The sequence below is a fragment of the Anguilla rostrata genome, chromosome 14, assembly GCF_018555375.3.
Source record: "Anguilla rostrata isolate EN2019 chromosome 14, ASM1855537v3, whole genome shotgun sequence".
Taxonomy (NCBI): Eukaryota; Metazoa; Chordata; class Actinopteri; order Anguilliformes; family Anguillidae; genus Anguilla; species Anguilla rostrata.
In genome coordinates this window covers 38,135,317-38,146,369 of record NC_057946.1, presented here as the reverse complement: position 1 = coordinate 38,146,369, position 11,053 = coordinate 38,135,317, and positions in this window count along the sequence as shown.

Below are 11,053 nucleotides of genomic sequence, written 5' to 3'. Positions count from 1 at the left end.
TTATGTGTTTATGCGCCGTGTAGCAGTTTATCCTTTCAAAAAAATATATCAGAGGCTCTCCAGACAGTTCCAGACTGCTGTGAAATTTTCTCGGGGCCCCTGTCTCTGCGTGTTGATTTTGATATGTTTTTGATCGTCTGCATTGATATTATAAAAGGCAGTTGTCAAACGCTGTTAATATTAAACTTTAAACTGAAACTGTGTTCTGTATGCAGTATACTCTTGCTATTATTTCAATACAAAAAAAAAAAAAAAAGAAATTCTGCATAAATATTCAAATATGGCTTCTCACCATGAGGATAATAGCTACGGTGAGCTTATGTATGCTTTATCTATTTGCATTTAAAGTAGTTTGTGGCCATATTAAAAAAATAAAGAAATGCAGAACCGATTTTTCTCTCACTATGAAGATGTCATGAGCTGAACAGAACCTATAACCGTATTAAGATGCTTTGCCTGCGTGACTGGCTTCACTATCATAACAATTAGAGTGAAAGAAATCAGACGTTTCTCTTCCCATTAAATTTTTTTTTTTTTTTTTTTAAAAGCCGGAACAGAAAGGGAACTCATTTGTCACAGATCTGAATAATGGAGCAACGCTGATCCAATTAATGCTTGGCAGTCGCCACGGAGTGATTTCATCGCCTCCCCGGGTCTCTGTTCCGCGTTTCTACCGCCGAGCCGCGCGCGGCGCGACCACACGGAGAGGGCAGGGCCCCCCCTGCTCCGTCGCCGAGACGCCCCGACACCCTTTTTAACAATTAACGAGCGCTTTAATGTAGGGTCGTCGCCGCCGGCGACGCACCGCGCCAGCATGCGAAACGAAGGCCCGGCTCGACCCGCCTTCGCGGACGCGCGGTCTCTTTTCCCCGGCGAAGGCCGCGCAGACCTGCGTTCGCGCGGATGCGTGCGCCGCAACTTGCGCGATGAAAACGAGCGCCCTTCGCCTAATCGCAGGTTTCGTTTTTTCCTTAATCGTTGTTTTCGTTTGCGGTCGTCGAGTCTGTCGCACTACTTGCCTCCGTTGCTGTCATTAGCTTTTATCTGCGTAATCGCGGGCTTGATTTGCTTAATCGTTTTTTGGTTGCGGTCCTCGCTTCTGTTGCTGTACAGTCTCCGTTGCTGTCATTATTGTGGAGACCTATTATTACATAAGAAGGAGAATATAATTTAGCGCACCTGGGTTATTAACTGCGAAAATGCTTGCCTTTTTCTTGAAGATGTAGTGACAAGGTTTGTGTTACCATAGACACGGCAGGTCTTCCTGTTAAAAGGCATGAATGATGCTGCTGTGAAAGCATGCATTGTCAGTATGTGGGATACTATGTCCCTGCTTGTGAAAATTAATATATCAAAACAGTGTGGTTAAACAAACATGTAAAATTCTTTCCAAAGTGTATGTGAGCTAGCCAGCTTTCAGAGCATCAGAGCTAATTCATGTATGATCAAGACAGGATAGATCCTAATGTGAATTAATAGATGATGGCTAAAAAATACTACATTTTTTCCCAAAACTTTTCATAAAAGTTCAAATAAACTTGCTACCACTAAATGTTTGTCACAAACTTGCCTTTTCCTTGCAGTTGGTGTTAATGTTGCCTGTCCAGAGAAGAAGATTCATTAAATGGCAGGTCATTGCTCATAGCTAATGGCTGCTGTTTGTTTTTTCTCTTTTGTCTTTATATGTGTCATTTATCAGTTGCTGTGTGCACAGATTTGTGCTTTATGACACAGTGATAAGTCATACGTTTATCCTTAAGTGAGAGCTATGCTTCTCTACATTGTTCAGAATTTAAGCTGCTGGGATTCAGCACCCATACCTAAATACATGTTTTTGTTGTACAACATATGGCCAGAAGTATCAGGACACCCCTTGGTCTGGGGCTGTTTTTCATGGTTTGGGCTAGGCCCCTTAGTTCCAGTGATGGCAAATCTTAATGCTACAGCATACAATCAAATTGTAGATGATTCTGTGCCTCCCAAACAGTTTGGGGAAGGCCCTTTCCTGTTTCAGCATGGCAATGCCCCTGGACACGCAGCAAGGTCTATATAGAAATGGTTTTGATGATAATGGTGTGGAAGAACTTGACTGGCCTGCACATCGCCCTGACCTCAAATCATCCAACACCTTTAGGATGAATTGGAAAGCCAACTGCGAGCAAGGCCTAATCGCCCAATAAGTGCCTAACCTCAGTAGTGCAAATCCCTGCAGCAATGCTCCAATATCTAGTATAAAACCTTCCCATAAGAGAAGAGGTTGTTATAGGAGCGAAGGGTGGACCAACTCCATCTGAATGCCCATAATTTTGGATGAGATGTTGGGTGTCAGATGTCCACATACTTTTGGCCATGAAGTGTATTAAACATGTTGACACTATTCTCTAATATCAGAATATAGTTTTAACGCATTCCAGTTTTTAATTTCTAGCTATTTTGGGATTTGTAATGAATCAAAGTGATGGTGTTTCCTTCAGAATTTGTGTGGATATATATATGTTTTCTTTCTTCACGATGCCATTGTTTTGTCCATGGCATAAAATGGGCCTATTCTCATTTTGATTTACTGAGGCCTGTTCTCTGCTTGAATCATTTATCGAGCAAAACCATCCTTGCGCCTCTTTAAATGTAGAGAGGGAATTGGTAAGATGAAAATTCAATAATAAAAAAGAATAAGAGACAAATGTTCTTCATACCTCCAAAATTTATTGCAAATCCAAGAGGCTGACTTCTGAGGCATAAAAAGCATAAAATATTTGGCGAGTTCAAAGTGCTGTCCTTGGCGTACCTGGCTCTTCGTTATTTGAGTTCACCAGGGCTCTCTTTCTTCTTTACGATGTTCCAAACAGGTGCCATTGGTAGGCCTAAGGTTTGGCCCATGTCCCTGACTGTGTTTTCCTTATGTCTCAGCCTCATAATGGCTTCCTTGACTTTCGCTGGCACAGCTCCGCGCCTCGTGTTGACAAACGCCAGTAACAGTCTCCAAAGGCAATGACAAGCCTAGAATCAAGACCAGATAATGAAAGCTGTCTTATACCTACACTAAAACGATTTAACAGACACGACTAATCAGAAACACCAGGAAAGCCATTTGTCCTCAAACATTATGACACACTGAAATGGGGGACTATTTATTCAATGTAGACATAACCAGAAATAAGAGCTGAGAATGTGCACTTTAACCACATTTCAATCGTATGATTTCAAATCTGAAATTTTGGAGTACAAAGCCAAATCAAGAAAAAAATCTGTCTTTGTCCCAAACAATGTGGAGCACAATGCCAATTCAAAAAAAATGTCTTTGCCCAATCATTGTGGAGCACATATATACATATATTAATGAAAATACTGTTGGATGACACTTTCCCTTTACTTTTATTTGTATGTCAGCCCTGTCCAGTACACAGGGGGATGCCGTCCTGTTCCAGCATCCTGTTCCAGCGTTGATCAGAATGGACGATGCGGGCATCAGGACCTCTCTCTCCTGCCGGGAACAGCGCCTTCCGAATGCCCAAAAAGTCTCTCCTCGCCAAATCCCCTATAAACCTCGCCCCGCCCGTCGGCCTCTGACTGAACGCCTAATTAAAGCAGAGTCGGTCCTTTAAGGGGAGCGAGGTCACCCGAGTTCAGGCTCCACCGCCGTGCGTTCGGAAGCAGCCCAGTGTCGCGGGGAGCCGGTGTTCAGAAGCAGCCCAGTGCCCCGGGGAGCCGGTGTTCAGAAGCAGCCCAGTGTCCCGGGGAGCCGGTGTTCAGAAGCAGCCCAGTGTCCCGGGGAGCCGGTGTTCAGAAGCAGCCCAGTGTCCCGGGGAGCCGGTGTTCAGAAGCAGCCCAGTGTCCCGGGGAGCCGGTGTTCAGAAGCAGCCCAGTGGAGCCGGTGTTCAGAAGCAGCCCAGTGTCCCGGGGAGCCGGTGTTCAGAGTGAGTCTGCCAGCCAGGGTCAAAGGTCAGCCAAGGACACTGGGGAATCACATCAGATTTCGCTAATTAAATTTAACCTTTTTTTTTTTTTGCTTTTCAATTAGAAATGTCATTTAACCAAGAGCCAATAAAAGGCAATGTGATAATTGGAGTATATACTGTATATACACACACATACATACACACACAGATACAAATGCGCACACACACACACACACACACACAATTCTAAATAAAACCATCAAGAGGGCATCATCCAAGAGTAGAGAACTTCAGCAAAGGGAAACGACTTTAAGCGCATTCTGCTTTATAGGAGAGTGTTTCCAGCAGCAGACTGATGTCGTGGCTCAGCTCAGATGTCAAGCTGAGTGCACGGCGTCCCCATTAGCTGGCTCCTGTCAGCGCTGGTGCCATACCCACTCCCCCCCCCCCCCAAAAAAAAACACACACACACACCTGCCCCCCACTCCCCCCCGTATCACATCACGTCTCAAGGAACTTGGCTCACCTGTCCAGCGGGGACCTGCGAAATGGCCAATAATAGTGCCTAGCCGCCATCTAAAATAAGCGGGGTGGGGGGGGGGGGGGGGGCTTGGGAGGGCAGGTGCTGAATCTTAAAATTGGCCTTCCTCTGCCCCTCTGAGGTGTTTCAGCCTCAGGCCCGGGGGGTGGGGGGTGGGGGATGGGGGGAGAGGGATGCGACTCAGTACATTACGCACGCTCAGCTCTCTCCGCGCCTCATTGGTTCAGACGGATGCCCGATAGCGCAGCGTGTTAGCGTCTCTCCCGCCACCACGCTGGCTCCCCCTCCGGACCCCGCTGTCACTCCGCGTCCAGTCCGTGGGGACCGGCGCCCGGCTGCTGACCCCCGACCCGGCCGGGTGGCCCGCACGCTTAACCCCCGGACCTCTCGCTCGCTCCAATAATGGTCCTCACAGAAGGTCAAATTCAGAGTTACACACACGCACGCACGCACACGCACACACACACCCACACGCATACACACACACACACACACACACACGCACACACTCATAGAGCTGCAAACACATAGAAATATAGTCTCAGTTACGTTCGATATCGTTGCGGTCTCGTCAATATCGGATTTGTAGGCTTTCTGGAGCTGATGGATGTCTGGCTCAAGAGAGCAAGGCCATCTCTGATCGATCGAACCCTTGCCAAAGATGTCAATATCAACCTGACCGTGTCCATCCAACTGACCACAGGGACATCCAGGCTCATAATTTACACTCCCCCCCCCACCACAAACCCTCTTTGCGAGCAGACGGCTGTACGTCTCGTCTTCGCTGCGGAAAGAACCAGCCGGGGAAAATAAAGAGCAGTGGAAAATAAGTAAAGAAACGTCACTGAATAATTCAGCCGCTCAAAGACCGGCTCGTGACTGTATGGCAATCAATAGCCGCTGTGGCGGCCCGGTGACAGTCGCGACATTATTAAGTCTTGGGTTCGGGACCCCGCCATAATCTCCGCGGCGAAATGGCACGGCTGCCACTCAAGGGGGCGGAATTAGGGAAGTGATTGTTCTCCGCGCGTCGGCCCTGGGTTTCGGATGACGGGGGTTGCCGTGGAAATGCTCCGTCGGAGAGGAGCTGCCTGAGCTCTCGGCTCAGCGACGGGATTCGGAGGAGCGGGAAAACAAACAGCGGGGAGATCCGAGCGGCCGTAGGCTACAGCCAAACTCCTCCGCTCTTCCAGTCCCAACAAAACACTCCTTTTCAGCTTAGAATGCGGTTTAGATTTATTTGCTGCCGCGTGTGAGTATGCATATTTTGGTGATGCACCAGGAATATGCAAGAAAAGATACATACGCACAGAAATGATCTCCATTTCCCAGATGAGCCACTGCAGTTCTGGTATTAAATGTGTTCCTGTAAGCAAACACTCTACCAGCATCACGCCGGAGGACAGCCTCGTTTAGTACAGCAAAAAAAGAAAAAACCCGGCTAATTCCGCTTAGCATCGTGGTCTTCGGATCGACCGGAGGGGGTGATAATGTAAAATAAACCGCGACGCGGTCTGCCGTCTGAAATGCCCCATGCCTTGGTGAACGTTTCCAGGACTCCGGTGGGCACTAGGACACTCCTGGTTCGGCTCTGGACCGCGGGGCGAGCTTCGTAGCGCCAAGGTTCAGTGCGTCAGCCGGGGCTAAGAATCCGCCCTAGTTTGGCACATACAGTATTTAACAGGCAATCACTCTGGCGCATGCAGTATTTAAAGCAAAATTAGTTTGCTGCATTCGCTATTTAAAGCACAGTCGGCCTGCCGGAGGAGTGCAGGAGCGTCTTCGCCGGGACACCTGGTGACCCGCGAGTCCTTAGCCGGCCGCCACTCAGCAGAAAAGTTCCGGAAAAAAAAAAAAAAAAAACTTCCAGGACGCTTGGCCTTGGCAAAAAAAAAAAAAATGCAGGTCTTGTGTTTCTCCCTTAAGGCACAGTGCCTTTGCCGAGGAGTGCTGGATTTCGAAGGGCTGCCCCCGCAAGGAAATGGACAAGTGTGAAAAACAAGCAGGTGGCGGGTTCGGCGAGACATATTTAGATTAATAATACTTATTTAGCGGTTTGCTATTTGTGCATATGAAGACAAATGGCGGGTAAGTAGCCATTCTAGGGCAATTTGCAAAGTCTTTTCAACTGCGAGCGGCTCTTTATTGCAGGTTAAGGCCCGTGTGACACATTCATTTGCTCTCCGTTTTCCGAGCCTATCACGAATCTGTCCCCGAGCCCGCCCTCTTCATCCCAGGCGGCCATTTTAGGGCCGTCGCGCGCCGCTGAATCGCCTCGCTCCGGCGAACGCCGCCGCCGCAGAAAAGGCGTTTGCGTTTGCGCCGCCCCCGACGCGCCTCCCTTTTATCACGTTTCACTTCTTCTCGAAACGTGCTCGTTACGAACGCCCTCGAAGCTCGGCGCTCGGGCGCCGGCCTCGTCGGCTCTGATCGATGCGCGGTCGGGACGCTAAGCGCGGTGTGATGGATGCGTCTGCTCTCACGCTGCCTCGCTTAAACGCTTCTTCTTTTCCGCTCTGGAAACGCATGCCTGCAATGTGCGTGTGCAGATAAACGGACGTGCGTGCGTATCTGGCGGCCAGAACCGCGAAGCGCTCACGCAACGGACAGTTAATGGTTTTGCATAATCATCTCAGCGAAGGCTGATTGATAACATGGTTAGGGGACTGGGGGTGTGATTTGCCAAATCCCCCACACATCTCCACCCCCCTGTCTGTCCACCAAAGAAGAAGAAAAAAAAAACCTCAAAAGGAATGATTCTGATTGTCAGTAATAGCTATTCATCATCATATTTCTTCATTTCTGAACACATTCATAGTGCAACAGCAAAGAAATAATAAAAATAAATGACAAAATTAATTGTTTTTTTCACCAGAATGAAAACGTAACTTGTTGATATTAGGTATATTAACAGAGGAAGGGATGGTGTAATCAAGCTGTAGTGATGTAGTTATCAAGCAGTTGTTAAGGAAGTGATGTCACACCACAGGTGCATAGCTCTAACCACATGAAAAATGTAGTAAAACTTTTACTGTTAGCAATGTAGACAACCCCAACTCAAGACTTAAAACAGAGTGCATACTGCTTAAAACATACACAGTAAAATGTCTGGTGTTGATTCAACTCTAACTCTTAATGTTTGTTATAAGTTGTTCTGGAATGTGGGACCAAATGTTATCTGTTAAGAGTTGAATTAACACTGGACATTTAACTGCGCAGTGTTTGCTTGCCAAGGGTTAGCAATCAAACGCTTCAGGACGCTTGAGTGTCACATTAGCCTGCGCTGTTATTATATCCCATTATAATGAACCCACTCAGAGGAGGAATCAATCACTGTGACTTTATGAACTGTGCATGAATTCCCACCTCTGTAATAAGTCATGAGATAACTAAATGCTAATTTATATGACGTGAGATCTGTAGGGAAATATAATTTTTTTTTTTTTTTAACAGCATGAAATCTCAAATCTTTAAGGACAGTAATGCATACATTTCACACGGATACTACTACCTCACCATGTGCTCAAACACTGATGGGGGGGTGAGGGCCAAAGGGTTGCTGTGATTGGCTCATTACACTGCTCTGACATGAGTGGATGTCATTTATCTCAGTTTTATTGGTTATTTTGAAATGTGTATTTTGTGACTAACAATTTACCTATTTTTTACAGTTACTGATTACAGTAACAAGACCTTGCACATGATGGAATAACTGGGCTGACTTTACAGGTATCAGCCAAAACGAAAAGTTAAGCAGGAGCACTGAACGGCTCTTTAATTTTTATATCCTTGCTAAAGAATGTTGTCATGAACGAACATGCCTGTCTGTTAAAATAAATAAATGAATAAATGAATGAATAAATAAATAAATAGAAACTGGTTTCGTTTGACCTTAAAGTTTTTCAGTTTGAAAAAAAAAAACACAGCCTGCCCATTCGCGATGACAATCCCAGATTTATTTTCATTTCATATCTTACGGCCGCCCGCCTCAGCGCGACGTCTCTCTCGCGCAGTTTTCCAGAGGGCGTCGGAACGAGACTCCCGGGCCAATGGAAATCAGATGATTTGATTAACAGAAGCCCATTACGGCTCAACTCGCCGATACGTCTCCGTGTTATGGTCATGTTTTAACATGGCCGTAATGCCTGTCTCTCGAGCAGGCCAATGTGATGGCAATAAACTATTCCCCAGCGAATTGCATTCGTGCTGCAGTTCGCTTTGAATGTCATTTCAATCACAGCACTAGATTAAAGGAGCTCGTCTCCTGAATATTTTTAGTGCTCCGCAAACTCGCTTCATTCCAGCTATGAATTATTGATTCGAAATGGCCATTATGTTTTAAATTCACATTCTAATATGAGATTGGCTCCAAGGGGGGAATGCATTCCACATACTGTATAGTTCTTTTTATAATTAAAGTATGGCTGCCCTGAAGTCTTCCTGCAACAATAAATTATTAAAAATATTTGTAAGCGTCCAACATCTCCCTGTAAATCTCACATGATAATGTTAATACGATAATTACGAATATTGGTTGAAAAAAGGAAAATCTCTTAAGAAAACAAGGAACAAGTGACATTTATGCAGACGTCCTATAACATACCACAAACCTATCATTAGTCAGCTAAGATTTTTTTTCTTTTAAATCATTGTTGCTTCCAAAAAATCATCATAAATTTTTTATTGTTATTTCTAAAGTGTACTCAAAACTTCCAAACGTACGGCGCATTACCCCCAGTTTTACCGGTTATAGCCTTTAAAGTTATACGCCTGCTGGTACGGTGCATAGCAACATTAGCAGCTTTAACTGATTTCATAGCTGCCTCTTGCATAAAATACAGCTGTCGGGTGGCAATTTATTTTAATTACTTGTTTGCTTTAGCATTTTCCCTTTTCAGGCATGACTTACATTTCTACATTCATCCGTTGATACGGGTAGTTTACCGAACGGATTCAGAATACGTACCTTGCTCAAGGGTGCAGCATCGGTAAAGCAGAAGATCTTTAAAAAGAAAAAAGAAGTATATATTCATTTCCTACACTGCGAATCTCAAGCATCTTTCTCGTGTAAAAGAATGAGGTGGTGGTGTGGTACAGTGGTTAGGGAGCTGGGTACGTAACTTTAAGGTTGCTGAGGTCCAGTTCTCAGGTAGAACACTGCCTTCTTTACCTTGGGCAAGGTAATTCACCTGAATCACTTCAGTGAAATAGCCAGCCGTACACATGGATTGTATGTAAACGAATGTAAGTTGTATTGTCTAAGTTGCTCTGGGTGAGAGTGTGTCTGCTAAATGCTAAAAATGTTAGTTTACATCTTTAACCACGTGGCATCTGACATTGGGCTGCATCACGATAACCAGCTGCGCGTAGTTGGGCCGACGCGCGTGATCTAACGATCGAATGGCCTTAACGCGGCACCCAGCGCACGCAAGGCACAGACACGGAGTGCATCAGAAACCTCATCACAGACAGGGTGCGCACAGAATCGTCCGCAAAATAACGGATAAAACAGCGAACAGATTGATGCAATAACACAGCGATCACGTTTCGTGGTAGCCTCACAAATGACGCAATGTGCGCTACACTTAAGGTACATTTGGAGGGATTGTATGGAAGTAAAGAAAGACCCGGCAAAACCGTTCACTGTCATTAGGCTGTTTGCTGTGCGGTATTTAATTTTGAAAGGGCAAGACAATCATCCCTTAGCTCAAGTTATTTGATAATTGTGAGACAGGAAAGTCTCACATGTTCTCCTTTTGTCCTCTTAATGGCAGGCAAGCTCAGATCTGAAGGGCAAAATTAATGACAGATCGCCACTGACGGATCTCAAAATGACATCAGACTCTAAGCTATAACTAAAAATAATTTCTAGTAATTATGATTCATTTAAAATTACAGGCTGGCTAATTAAGGGGCGGAACATGTAGCCTGAAAGACGGGCCAGTTTCTTTAAATTGTCTTTGGTTTGCCGAATGTAAACCAATAGGATGTTCCAGGCTGCTGTGGGTGTTTCAGTTACCATGCAACGGTTGGCTGGGGTCAGCATAATAAAATCCATTAGGCACTGAACAGGCAAAATGTCAAGAAAGTGATATTTAAGAAACAACAGTGTGTTACTGAAGCTTAAAGTACAGTGAAATAACACACACACACACACACACACACACTGTGCTCTCCATGAAGCAGTTTGTGTTCAATTGACATTTGTCATCAAAATGTGTGTGTGCGTGTACATGGGTTTATTTTGTTTTTTCTTCTCAAATGCAATTTACAGACACAAGACACAGAAATTTGCCATTGTGAATTGAAATTAAACGGTGTGACAAAACCAACAACCAGCGTTTGTTTATGAGACAAATCTGGTACATTTAATTCAGTTATTATTATTATTTAATAATAATGTGAAGTTGGTAAAGTGATTTAATTGTATATGAAGATCTTGGGGCCCTGCGTAATGCCTTTATATAGTATGCACTAATGAGTCCTGCATTAGAAGTCACCCAACCTCATTCTGTGCATACATGAGAAGCAAAGGATTCACTGGCCTCTGAATGCCAGGTAATATTTCAGATGCGAGGAAGCTGGGCACAGTTCATAGCTTTCAGTGCCCCAAGTC